The sequence below is a fragment of the Crinia signifera genome, chromosome 19 (assembly GCF_055691185.1).
Source record: "Crinia signifera chromosome 19, ASM5569118v1, whole genome shotgun sequence".
NCBI lineage: Eukaryota > Metazoa > Chordata > Amphibia > Anura > Myobatrachidae > Crinia > Crinia signifera.
Genome location: NC_139226.1, coordinates 93,400,099 through 93,413,736, shown reverse-complemented (window position 1 = coordinate 93,413,736; position 13,638 = coordinate 93,400,099). Strand labels below are relative to the sequence as shown.

The 13,638-nt window shown below is 46.0% G+C and overlaps 1 protein-coding gene across 3 annotated transcripts in view; it reads left to right on the top strand.

Annotated features, from left to right (window-relative positions):
• Positions 1-13,638, top strand: part of MEGF6 (multiple EGF like domains 6) — a 372,940-nt gene that overhangs the window by 252,356 nt on the left and 106,946 nt on the right. The window lies entirely within an intron of this gene.

The following is a 13,638-nucleotide window of genomic DNA, read 5'->3' as shown; positions in this document are numbered from 1 at the left end:
GCACATGTGCTGAGTAAATATTACTGCCACTTATTAATGTACAATAGTTTTTTTCGCAAAAAAGCCACAGAGAGAGATAAAGTATCCACCAATTGGCTCCTAACTGTCATGTCCCAGTCTGTGGGCCAGATGCACTCAGCTTCAAAAAGTGATTGGATGGTGGTTTATCACTCTCCACTTTATCACTTTTAAAGCTTAGTTCATTTGTCCCTGTGTCTTAAAAATGACAGTTAGGGGCTGGTTGGTTGATACTTTACCTCCGTCCACTTTTTTCTCCAAGGCTTAGTAAATAGACCCCCTAAGCTTTGTCATGTACCAATTCATTGCCGTCGAGTGATTGCACCAATTAAGGGGTTCATTTATCCGGGGGACACAGTATCACGGTATATGGCTGATGGACAATGTCTAGGTCTACAGTCAATAGGTAGACACCAAAAGATCGACATGCACAAGGTTGTCATTGACACAAGGTTGACACAAGCAATAGGTCACCATGGCAATGGTCGATACATGGAAAGTTCATCATGAGTTTTTCACAATTTTTTTCCTTCCTTATTTGGATTTTTCATACTTTCCCCACTTGGTATCTGATCGGGAACCTGGCCTGAAGCATGGAGAGCGAAGCGCTACACTAATTTGGGTTCCACACGCTCATGTGTCGACACTGAAAAAAAAAAAAAAAACTCATGTCAACCCTCTGCTGTTGACCTAATGACTGTCGGCATTGCCTGTAAGCCAGTGTTTCCCAAACTTTTTTGAATCACGGCCCCCTGGAGCATCAAAATATTTTCAAGGCACCCCTAGGCCAAATGCTTCTTATCGAGAAATTTTGAAAAATATATTAAATTAAGTGCATTGTGTGTATACAGTATGTCACAGTTATCTGGTGAGGGGCAGGATTTGCTTCTGTTTGTGCACACATATTATGATTGGCAGCCACAAGCACTGGTTTTGCCTGGTACATTGGCCATAAATAATATGAATTGATCTTGGTCTACCAACCCAAGGCACCCCTGCAGGTGTCATGACGCACCCCAGGGTGCCTAGGCACACAGTTTGGGAACCACTGCTGTAAGCTATACCACACCGGTTATAAAATACTATTTAAAAGCCCATCAAAATGGCAGCTTCTGCAGTGTACTCTCACTTTGAGCTGTGACAGGTTTTAGCCCACAGACTTTCCACCCCACCACCAGACCCTATCTGCTCCTACCACCAATTGTCCCTGCGAAAATTGCTTTCACTTTCTTTTATGACATCTTTAAGCACAGAAAGGCCTCTAGTGGTCAGTGGTGGCACATCACCTCATAGAGGTGAGGAGTAGTTATATATATATATATAGCGAGAGAGAGAGAGATTTGCTTGCCTGCACAAAATCACAAATCAACAACCCTACACTCCCAAGACAGTAAATGCTGTGTGTATAAATTGTGCAGCATATGTACTAAGCCCTGGTGAGCAAAACACTGGAGAGAGAGAAACTACCAACCAGCCAGCCCCTAACTGTCATTTCCAAATGCAGCCTGTAACATGACAATCGTTTACTGGCTTGCACTTTCTCTCTCTCTCTCTCTCTCTCTCTCTTTCTCTCTCTCTCTCTCTCTCTCTCTCTCTCTCTCTCTCCTGTTAATCCCCCTCCAAGGCTTAGTACATCTGCCCCACTATGTGTAGATAGCGTTGTAGAATGTGCAGGCTCCAGGGAGCGTTCTGCAGGCTGCGTTCTGTAAGACCATAGTGTCAGCCTCGCTGCAGAGCACACAGTAGGGTTACAGTAGCTCCATCAGTCAATGTGTAACAGTAAAGGAATGACAGCCGGCAGATTCCGAGCTGTCTCTGAAGCATGATTCAGCAATGATCTCCCGCTGACACACTCAGCGTCGGCAAGCCTCAGCGCCATTATTCCTAATGAGCAAAGATGAACAATCGTTTTGTAGCCTGAGGAGCAGGCGGTTGGAGCAACCCACTACTGATCCCAGGGACTTTCCAGTTCCAGCTTAGTATTTACTTAAGTATTAATAGCAAAACAAATGTAATAATGCTGTTAATGACTCTGATCTAGAAATATATTTGCTGTATGATAGGGAGTAATTCAGGCCTGGTCGCACAGCTGCAAATTTGCACAGCCCGGATATGACCTTTTCCATCGCACCGCCGAATAAGTCCAGTGCTATGCGGCGCCTGCAATGAATCATTCAATGGTGAGCCTGTTACGTTGGGGATTGTAGCCGTACACATCCGTTCACACAGCAAGCACATTGATTCGCAAGGTGGGATTTCACTCTAGAGGGGGTGGCGGCTTAACTGAATTTGCGGCTGTGCAATCAGGTGTGAATTACCTCCATAGTTCACTCATACTTCGCAAACTCTTTATTCGGCTCTGTTGTGGTGCCTCTAAAAATAAAAATACATTGCTTGAGTTTAAAATCAGCTCATAACCGTAATTTTTCAAACACTGGGGCAGATCAATACATCTGCCCCGGTTTTTGAAAAATGTCTGTTATGAGTTGATTGGCCGGTACTGGAGATAAAGTGAAAGAGATAAAGCACCAGCCAATCAACTCCCAACTGTCATTTTCAAACACAGTTCATTGACTGGTGCTATGTTTCCTTTCGCTTTATCTCCAGTTGATCTCTTTTCCAGGCCTGTAGCATGGCAGTTAGGAGCTGATTGCCGTGTATTTTATCTCTGTCCAAGGCTTCGTGCATAGACCCATGTTTCTCCTGATTTGACCATGGCATTACCACATAGGTAGTAGCAATGCCATGATCTCAGGCCCTGGGGACCTAAGTAAGATCCATATGTCTGTGATCCGGGTGGGGAGCATGAGAGGCCGAGATAATAGACACGGGACAGATTTTGTAAAGCCCTCAATAAATGTTTGTCCACAAGGTTGGTTTGATCATTGTCTTAGAACTTTAAAACCTCTATGGCATAGGGGACATCAGAAGGACCTGTGGAAAAGGAGTAAATATAAACATTGTAATCAAGACCCATAATAACAAGCCATGGTTTCTTCCTGGCATTGCTCCTGTACAGTATGTTGTAGTGCCATGGACAATTCTGGAGATGCATCTAGTCGGTCTTCAAAGTATCTTAGCCCTTTACCCTAGTATTGGTTAGCACAGCCAAGTACCCGCTATAGGAAGGAACTCAGGACAATATACAGATGTGACCACGTACACGTTGTGACAAATTGAGAAAAAAAGCCAAGATGTATGTGGACACATCTGTAGTACTGGAATACACAGAGTCACAGAACTCTGGTAAGGCATCAGAATCTTATGTATCCAGGACCGATGCTGCTGCAGATAACCTGGAACTGCTAAGACCCAAACATGGAACTCAGATAAGAAACTCTGTAACGGAGAACCAAGAGTGGAGTACAGGACTTCCAATCACAGCCAGCGCACAGCCCTGAACCCTGCACTGCTGCCCTGGAACCAGAACCACACACAGAACAGTACCCAGCCAGCAACATAGTGTCACCACCAGCCTGTGACAAGCAGGCAGATACAGTAGCTGAGGTCCAGAATAGGAGGAAGCCCAGAGTCTGCTGGACATAGCAGAGCTCGGAGACCAGGTGCTGAAAGGTACAAGTGGAGCAGCGGCTGAAGGTTACAGTATATATGTATAATGCATGTACTGGAGACCAGAAGTGTATACAGGCACTAGCAGAAGCAGTGACTGGCAATGTACATCACCTACCTCCCAACTGTCCTGATTTTCATGGGACAAACCTGTTTTTTTTTTATTTGCAGTTCTACACTGGACCTAATTCAGCTTGGTTCGCTAATCATCAAGCCATTATCAAATGACTGCTAATTAGTAAACGAGAATGCGAATGGATCGCAAGCGCAAAGCGTCCAGAACTTGATTGACAGCAAGCCTGCGTTTGGGGGTGGTAACCGGCCATTTTCCGGGAGTGTCAGCGAAAACATAGGCATACCCAAGCGTTTTAAGGAAGGATCTGTGGCGTCAGCCTGTGAACAGAGTTACTCACATTTGCACAGACTGCAAAAACCTCTTGATGGTTTGGAATTGCATAAGGATATGCGAGTCAGTTACCAATCCATTCGCACTTCACTTGCAAATTTACAAGGGGCATTTTCGCTTTCTGTCTAAGTGGCTATCTACTTGCAGATTAGCAATCCATGCTGGGGACATGCCAGCAGCTCGGAGAACACTTGGCATTCCCCCACAGTTACCGCAAACAGGAGGAGTTTCTCGTGTCATTATCTCAAAACCATGACCCCTTTTTCATGCACCAGCTCAGCTTCTCAGTCTCACGGATGTAATAGCCTGAGTCACGGAACTTCTATGTTGGAAGGTTTGACATAGGGATAGGTAGTTAGCAGTCACACAGATGTAACAGAGGACACTGCAGGCAGAGGAGTAGAACAGTATCAGAAAGCGGCAGCAGAGGACACTGGAGGCCAATGACTACAGGAACAGGAGTCCACGAAAAAAATACAGAGGTTACACTACTGGACAGGAGGCAGTAAGGATAAAGACCTGGATCCTGGAACAATCCCTGCAAGGCATGTGGTGCTCTGGCAATGTGCTAGTTCCTGGTGCAGGTTTATATAGGAATTAGTTCATGCTCATTGGTACAGATGATCAGGTGAGCACTCAAGGGAGTCCAACATAGCTCCGCCCCTGTTCTTCATTGCTTGTTAACTGATTCTGAGAGCAGATGTGTGACCGGAGGACTTTGTTAGGATGCTAAAATCACGATGTGTAACAGGGTCACACTACCATAGACTGTCATTCAAGTGAGAGGTGCAACCCAGCCACTTTCCCAGGCTCCAGACTCTTCTTGCAGGCGGGGGCCCCTACAGGACTAAAGGATTCTTTGTGTACTGAATGTTTTGGCTGGAGGCAAGAGAATATTAGGGATTGCATAGACCTCCGCAACAGATACTGATCTCTCACATCTCTATTTGTAATTAAACAGTCATGTGACTCTGGAGTACAGAGAGAGGCTTCTGTTATAGGATGTAATCTAATAATAAAGTTAGTTGAAGATGTTTGGACTTTAGTTCTCACAGAGGTTATTGCTGGTTAGCCGATCGCAGGGATTTACTTCTTTCTCTGCATTGCCTAAATAATCCAATTATAGTGTTAGATGTGTCTGATAATACTACTGTATATCATTGGTACACGAACCAGTTACTATGGAGTCCTTTTTTTCCCCCCTAAATAATTGCCTAATACCAACCTAATCCAGTGCACAGAGTGTGATATAGCATGTTGACAATGTCTAGGTCACAGGTCTTCAACCTGTGGCCCTCCAGATGTTGTGGAACTACATTTCCCAGCATGCCCTGACAGTTTTGGCATGCCCTTATAGGAAAAAATGTGGCAATGCATGTTGGAACATGTAGTTTCACAACATCTGGAAGGCCACAGGTTGAAGACCCATGGTCTAGGTCAGGGCTGGGCAACACCGGCCCTCCAGATGTTAGTGAACTACACATCCCAGGATGCTTTGCATTAGTTTTGCTATGTGGCCATGCTGAAACTGATGCAAGGCATGCTGGGATGTGTAGTTCATCAACATCTGGAGGGCCGGTGTTGCCCAGCCCTGGTCTAGGTCAACTCCAAAAGATTGACATGCACAAGGTCAACACAAGGAAAGGCAATGTGAGTTTTTCATATTTTTGGTGTCAATGTCTATTGTCTATTGACCTTTGTTGAACTATGCATCCCAGCATGCCCTGCAACAGATTAGACATGGCCAAATATTGCTTGTGTTGACTATTTCACCATGTCAACCATATGTTGTTGTATTATTGACTGTCGACATAGGCATTGTCTGTTGGCTATCCGGATTAGTCATCTCATCTACAGATGACCCGTGGAATGGAGCTACAAGTTTTAGTAGGCAGAAATCATTCCACGCTGAGGGATACAGACATTTAGTTAATGGGCCTCAATCTCGGGCCCAACGGGGCTGTCTCCATTCTACTTTTTGCATGTAAAATACTACAAGCTGTGCCGGCTGCATTTATATTTGATGTGACTGTTGTGTACAGGGGCACTCTCTCCATTACAGTACAGCTGCCGTCTAACATGTGGAATGCATCATACAGGATGTTAAACACAAGCGCGTGTTGTACTCGCCTCTTGCGCAGTCCACAGCTGCGACAGTCCCCTGACACCATACACCATCCAGCCTCCTGCTTCCACTTTCCCATCATCTCTATCTGCAAGGGGTGTGGTATAGCTCACAGATATATCAAGGTCAACATCGAGAAAAGACTGACACATAAAAAATGTCGACATGATAAAGCCGAAACATGAAAAGGTCCATATAAATTCTTCACCTTTTTCTTTTTTTTTTGGGGGGGGGGGGGGGGGGGGGGGGTGTCCATGTTAACCTATAAGCATGTGGACCACCAATTAGTGTAACATTTTGCTCGCCGTGCTTTGGATGAGGCCTGCTGAGGTTCTAGGCTGAAGCAGCTGATGTTCGGGGACTAGAATGAAAGGACTCCGCTAACACGTGCAGTAAGTAGGCATAAATCTTGCAGCATAAGATCTCATTACCTTACGTGGTCTCCTAAGGATTACAGTAATGAGCTCAGCTATGTAAAATGCAGCTTACAGTGATGTTATGGGACACTCTATCCCATACAGCCGGTCAGAACGCCGGCCTTTCCTAGGAAGTCGTGGTGTTTTTTCCTCAATCTTAGCCTATTAATTGAGCAATTAAATTCCCTATTGTGTCAGATTTGGTTATTGTTAGGCATATTCTTAGTTGTGTGCACACTTACCCTGCCCAGCGTGCCAGTTGTCTTGCCCCTCCCCCGCCACCCAGGGCTTGTCATGTTTGAGATGATGATTGGAGGTAGGTGTGTGTTGCAATAGGGAAGGAGCGGGTGAGCCCAAGCCTAAAGACAATTTGGTGCCAGTGCAGAGTGGTATTTAAGTGCCCCCTCATTGTGAACATAGGTGTTTATTCTCCCATATGGAGAGATACAGATCTGTCTTCAAACACATGTAATTGAGCCGCTGTAAAGCTTCTTGGCACCCTAGGTAAGACTTCTAAATAACACCCCTCCCCCGACTCTACACTGCCACCAATACCCACTTTTCAGCCCCACAAGTGAAAGTGCGGAGGTGGCTTTTTAGAGGTTCCACAGCTGCCCTCTACATTAAGTACAATTTGGATGTCTTCCTCATAGTCATCCTTTGATAGATCTACCCTACCACAAGCAGCGAAATGTTTATTCCATGAGTCACACAACATAGGAACCTCGTGTCCACAGCCTTATGGACCCCCAATTGGCGTATTGGGCTCTATCATGACCCTAACTCAAGCTGCTATTTGATCGCCCACAAAGTACACCTAGAGAGGGCTTTCTGCATGATTTGGATCGATCGGGCCTATAGCTCCAGGTACCAGGAATCCCGACTATCGAGAGGTCATTCGGCACCCATATGGGAACTGACTAAACCCTTTTTTTAGCAGTTGCTACTTGAGAATCAACTCCAAACAGTGCCCAAGATTACCTCGGTTCAACCCACTTTTAATTTTGTAATAAGCAGACTCGGTGATGCCCCCCTCAGATCTTAGCACCCTAGCACAGTGTTTTTCAACCACTGTGCCATGGCACACTAGTGTGCCTTGAACTGTTCTCAAGTGTGCCCCCAGATCTAGAGATGCCCAAACCAGTTTACAGCCACCACCAGTTCAACTGTTATTTACTGGTCTCTTCTTTTCATTTAAAGGGCCAATGTATTTTATTTTTGTTACATGTGGGGACCAGTGTGATTGTTTTTTATATGGGGGCCAATAGGTTTGTTTTTTTTCCTGTGGGGGCCAATGTGTTTTGCCCTGTGGGGATCTCATGGTGTGCCTTGGTGTGCCGCAAGGTAAAAAGGTTGAAAATCACTGCCCTAGCAGATACCTAATGGTAGACCTGGCCCTGAATTGATCATACGCAGTAGTCTGCATAACCCATGACTCTGTTGCAACCCCTTCTATAAACGTACTGTAACCTCTGTGCAGGGTGGAACAGCAAAGTTCTCCATACAGGGCATGTACAGATGCAAACTTGGTCAGATTTTGTTTCTGTGATATTTGGGGTTTCTGGCCAGGGATAATGCGAGAGCACTGGCATATGGGGGCGCTGTGGGTGTGTATCTAAAGCTCAGTTCAATTCTGACCAATGTGTGTGAAGAAGAGAAGTGGGGCAGGTGCAAGCCAGCAACACTAATGACGGTTGTAGTTGCTGGTATAAAATCAATGGGTGGAGCAGGTTTCCGCTTGCAGATATACGAACCCTTGCATTGGTGGTACGGATTCATGGAAGAGCATAAGAATGGGGTCCCCATGTGCATATAATAACTTTTTCCAGCACAAGGATCTTTGGCCACTATGGGGTGAATTGGTGGTGCATCTAAAGTAGAATTATTATGGTACTCTTTACCTAGTTGGGCGGTGATCGCGGGCATCGCGGTCAGTACATTAACGGCCGCGACGCGATGCCCGCGATCACCGCGATTTCCCATAGGGTTCAATGTTAAATTTAGTGCTGCCCGCGATTTTACATTCAATGCTTCAATGGCCGCGATTTGGCCATAGGAATCAATGTTAAATGGGCTACAGAGCCCAAATAGGCACAATTAACACTTAAATGTCCCCCCAAATTTGTAACGCCACCCCACGATCCACGCCAACCCGAAGCGTGGCGAGCGCAGCGAGCCGGCGAGGGGCGGCGGTACGCGTCCTCCGACCTTTTCATACCCCCACTATCCACGTCGGCGTGGAGTTGAGAATAGAATAGTGTGGCGAGCGCAGCGAGCCACCGAGCCCGAAGCGTGGCGAGGGGACGCGGATACCTGTGAAGCCCGCGTAGGGCCACGTTTACCTGTGAAGGTATCCGCGTCCCCTCGCGGGGCTCGCCACGCTTCGGGCTCGGTGGCTCGCTGCGCTCGCCACACTATTCTATTCTCAACTCCACGCCGACGTGGATAGTGGGGGTATGAAAAGGTCGGAGGACGCGTACCGCCGCCCCTCGCGGGCTCGCTGCGCTCGCCACGCTTCGGGTTGGCGTGGATCGTGGGGTGGCTTTACAAATTTGGGGGGACATTTAAGTGTTAATTGTGCCTATTTGGGCTCTGTAGCCCATTTAACAATGATTCCTATGGCCAAATCGCGGCCATTGAAGCATTGAATGTAAAATCGCGGGCAGCACTAAATTTAACATTGAACCCTATGGGCAGCGGTGTAGCTAGGTGCCATGGTGCCCGGAGCAAGGGCATGTTTCGCCCCCCCCCCCTATTTTTAATTGTTTCTTATATAGGTCTCCTTTCTCCCTCTGATATTCCTTCACGTCTTTCCTTTTTCTGTGTCTCTCATTCTTGCTCTCTTTTAGACACATAATATCCTTCTATTTCTGACACACACACTGTGAGCACCACTCTCAAACATACATACATAAACCCTGCTGCTCTCAAACATACATACATAAAACCTTTCGCTCTCATGCATACATACATAAACCCTGTCGCTCTCATACATACATACACCATCACTCTCATACACACATACATACACCCTGTCGCTCATACATACACCCTGTCGCTCTCATACATACACCGTCACTCTCATACACACATACATACACCCTGCTGCTCTCAAACATACATAAACCCTGTCGCTCTCATACACACATACATACACCCTGTCGCTCTCATACATACATACATACACCCTGTCGCTCATACATACACCCTGTCGCTGTCATACATACATACATACACCCTGTCGCTCTCATACATACACCGTCACTCTCATACACACATACATACACCGTCGCTCATACATACACCCTGTCGCTCTCATACACACATACATACACCGTTGCTCATACATACACCCTGTCGCTCTCATACACACATACATACACCCTGTCGCTGTCATACATACATACATACACCCTGTCGCTCTCATACATACACCGTCACTCTCATAGACACATACATACACCGTCGCTCATACATACACCCTGTCGCTCTCATACACACATACATACACCCTGTCGCTCATACATACACCGTCACTCTCATACACACATACATACACTCTGTCGCTCATACATACACCCTGCTGCTCTCAAACATACATAAACCCTGTCGCTGTCATACATACATACATACACCCTGTTGCTCATACATACACCCTGTCGCTGTCATACATACACCGTCACTCTCATACACACATACATACACCGTCGCTCATACATACACCCTGACGCTCTCATACATACACCGTCACTCTCATACACACATACATACACCCTGTCGCTCATACATACACCCTGCTGCTCTCAAACATACATACATACACCCTGCTGCTCTCAAACATACATAAACCCTGTCGCTGTCATACATACATACATACACCCTGTCGCTCTCATACATACACCGTCACTCTCATACACACATACATACACCCTGTCGCTCATACATACACCCTGCTGCTCTCATACATACATACATACATACACCGTCACTCTCATACACACATACATACACCCTGTCGCTCTCATACATACACCCTGTCGCTCTCATACACACATACATACACCCTGTCGCTCATACATACACCCTGTCGCTCTCATACATACATACATACATACATACACCCTGTCGCTCATACATACACCGTCACTCTCATACACACATACATACACCCTGCTGCTCTCATACATACATACATACACCGTCACTCTCATACACACATACATACACCCTGTCGCTCATACATACACCCTGTCGCTCTCATACATACACCGTCACTCTCATACACACATACATACACCCTGTCGCTCATACATACACCCTGTCGCTCTCATACATACATACATACATACACCCTGTCGCTCATACATACACCGTCACTCTCATACACACATACATACACCCTGCTGCTCTCATACATACAGTACATACACCGTCACTCTCATACACACATACATACACCCTGTCGCTCATACATACACCCTGTCGCTCTCATACATACACCGTCACTCTCATACACACATACATACACCCTGTCGCTCATACATACACCCTGTCGCTCTCATACATACACCGTCACTCTCATACACACATACATACACCCTGTCGCTCATACATACACCCTGTCGCTCTCATACATACACCGTCACTCTCATACACACATACATACACCCTGTCGCTCATACATACACCCTGTCGCTCTCATACATACACCGTCACTCTCATACACACATACATACACCCTGTCGCTCATACATACACCCTGCTGCTCTCATACATACATAAACCTGTCGCTCTCATACATACATACACCCTGCTGCTCTCAAACATACATAACCCTGTCGCTCTCATACATACACCGTCACTCACACCACCACTTTTATACATACATACACTGCTTCTCTCATTCATACATATATACATACAATGATGGTATCATATATAGATACATGCACCCACCTCCACTCTCACCATACATATATGCAAACATACACTGCCTAACATATATACATCCTATCATATATACCTCATCACACCTCCAGCTCCATAAATATATATACAACCCCCCCCCCTCCCGAGTCCCCACCAATACATCAAAACCCCAGTGCAGCCCCATACGCAAATGCAAACATCAACAAGTTAACTCAGTTAACAGAAAGCATTTATTCCCCTTACCACTGGAAGCCTGCAGTGCTATCATCTCCCTGCTTCTTATGGCACTGCAGCTGCTTCATCTGATGGGGCCTGCTTCTGGCTCCATAGTTCCGCTGGTCTCTTCGGCGAGTTGGGGTGGCAGTGGCACCTGCTGTGGAAAATGTGCGGTGACAAGTACTTCTGTCTCGCGGGCCTCCCGAAACAGCCGGGGCCGGCCCAGCCCGCCACTGAGCAGGGGAAGGAGGGAGCGTGAGCGCCGTTGTGACGTCATGGCGCCACAACCCATGGCACCAGCGTCCCAATCCGGCGCATGCGCAGTAAGAGCGCTCGCCGGATTTTTTTTCTTTTAAACAGCGGGGAGCGGGCGAGCAGGCCAGGGTGAGCAGGGCGGGGGAGCCGGCGGCAGAGTGCATGGCTCCAGCGCCAGGTGACATGGCAGCGCCTGGAGCACATGCTCCGCCGGCTCCACCGTAGCTACGCCTCTGCCTATGGGTGATCGCGATGGAGATCGTGGGCGCCCTGATAGGTAAAGAGTACCATTATTATTATTATTATTATTATTATTATTAGAGCTGAATTATGTGAATTTGTTTAATTTAGCCCCTCCCCTCCATTTGATACCAGGCTTCCATTGTTAATCTTCTCCTCCTGCCAGCTTTACTAGGAGGCAGTTGACATGTTGGAGATGTGGCACCTCTTTCATAGGATTGGCGACCAGCATGTTTATCATTGATGAACCGTCAATGGGGAAAATGACAAGAGGCCATTGATGGTTGAAAAACTATGTTTTGAATGACTATCGATGGCTTCACCAACTGACTTCATCCCTTTGTTTTGTTACTGACTGACATTTGGGCCAGTCAGAACATGGGACAGTACTTAATTGGTGTCCAGTGGGCGGAGCTATGCTCCATGTCCCAAAACTTAAAGCAAAAAAAAAAAAACACAGCATCCGATGTTTCTGTACCATCCATGGTGGGACACTATCTGGTTCTACCCCTTCCATAATATAGTGAAAAATATTCACTGTTGGCCATAACCATCAATGATTTTGATGATGGTCTTTGCTCTTCTGTGGGGGTTGCGGGTACCCACATGTAATTCTCTCTGCACATTTTACATCTGCTTTCCCTGCAGTGCACATGGTTTTGTATATCTAAAAAGGAATTTGTCAGAGTGAACTGGAATAAGGCCCTGAGTCCTCCAAAGCATTGTGGGGAGAGTAGTCAAGTATGGTACATTGTGTAATCCTTATCCAATATTACTGGGTAAAGCCTCATTGGGATCCTGTTTAATTTCTAAGAATGTCGTGTGTGCTACTTAAACACACACACACACACACACACACACACATTCTTAATCAACTGGCTGATAACCTAAACAGATTTCAGCAATTTAAACCTTTCCAAACATGTTACAAATGTTTACTGAAACAACAGATGTTTTTTTTTTGTTCCCTCACCCCCCCCCCCCCCCCCCCAAAAAAAACCCAAACAAAACAAAATTCCTTTCTAATTAAAGAATCTTATTTTTTGTCTTTGATGTCTAAATATTTTCGAGCTCCACCCCCGGAGGCTTTGTGTGAACAGCCGATTGTTATAATAAATAAGCCATCTCTGCGAGCTGCAGAACCTACAGACGGCAGAGATAATACAAACACTCATACAAACTACTGAGGGACCGCATGGGCTACATTTTCGGACATCCAAATTATTGTATTCACATTAAAAATATGAATAAAAAAGGTATACAAACCGTATAAACAATCACATAAAACGCAGCGACAAAAAGGAATATACAATAATTTTTTTATGTCTAAAATGTTAATAACTGATAGCTCCAATGGCACAGATGGGCACTCAAGCCTCTTCTTATGGCAGTCAATGAATGAGGGCCATTATTTTGTTGGCAAATCCGTAGCACACGTTGAGATAGCTATTAATGTCTTGGGC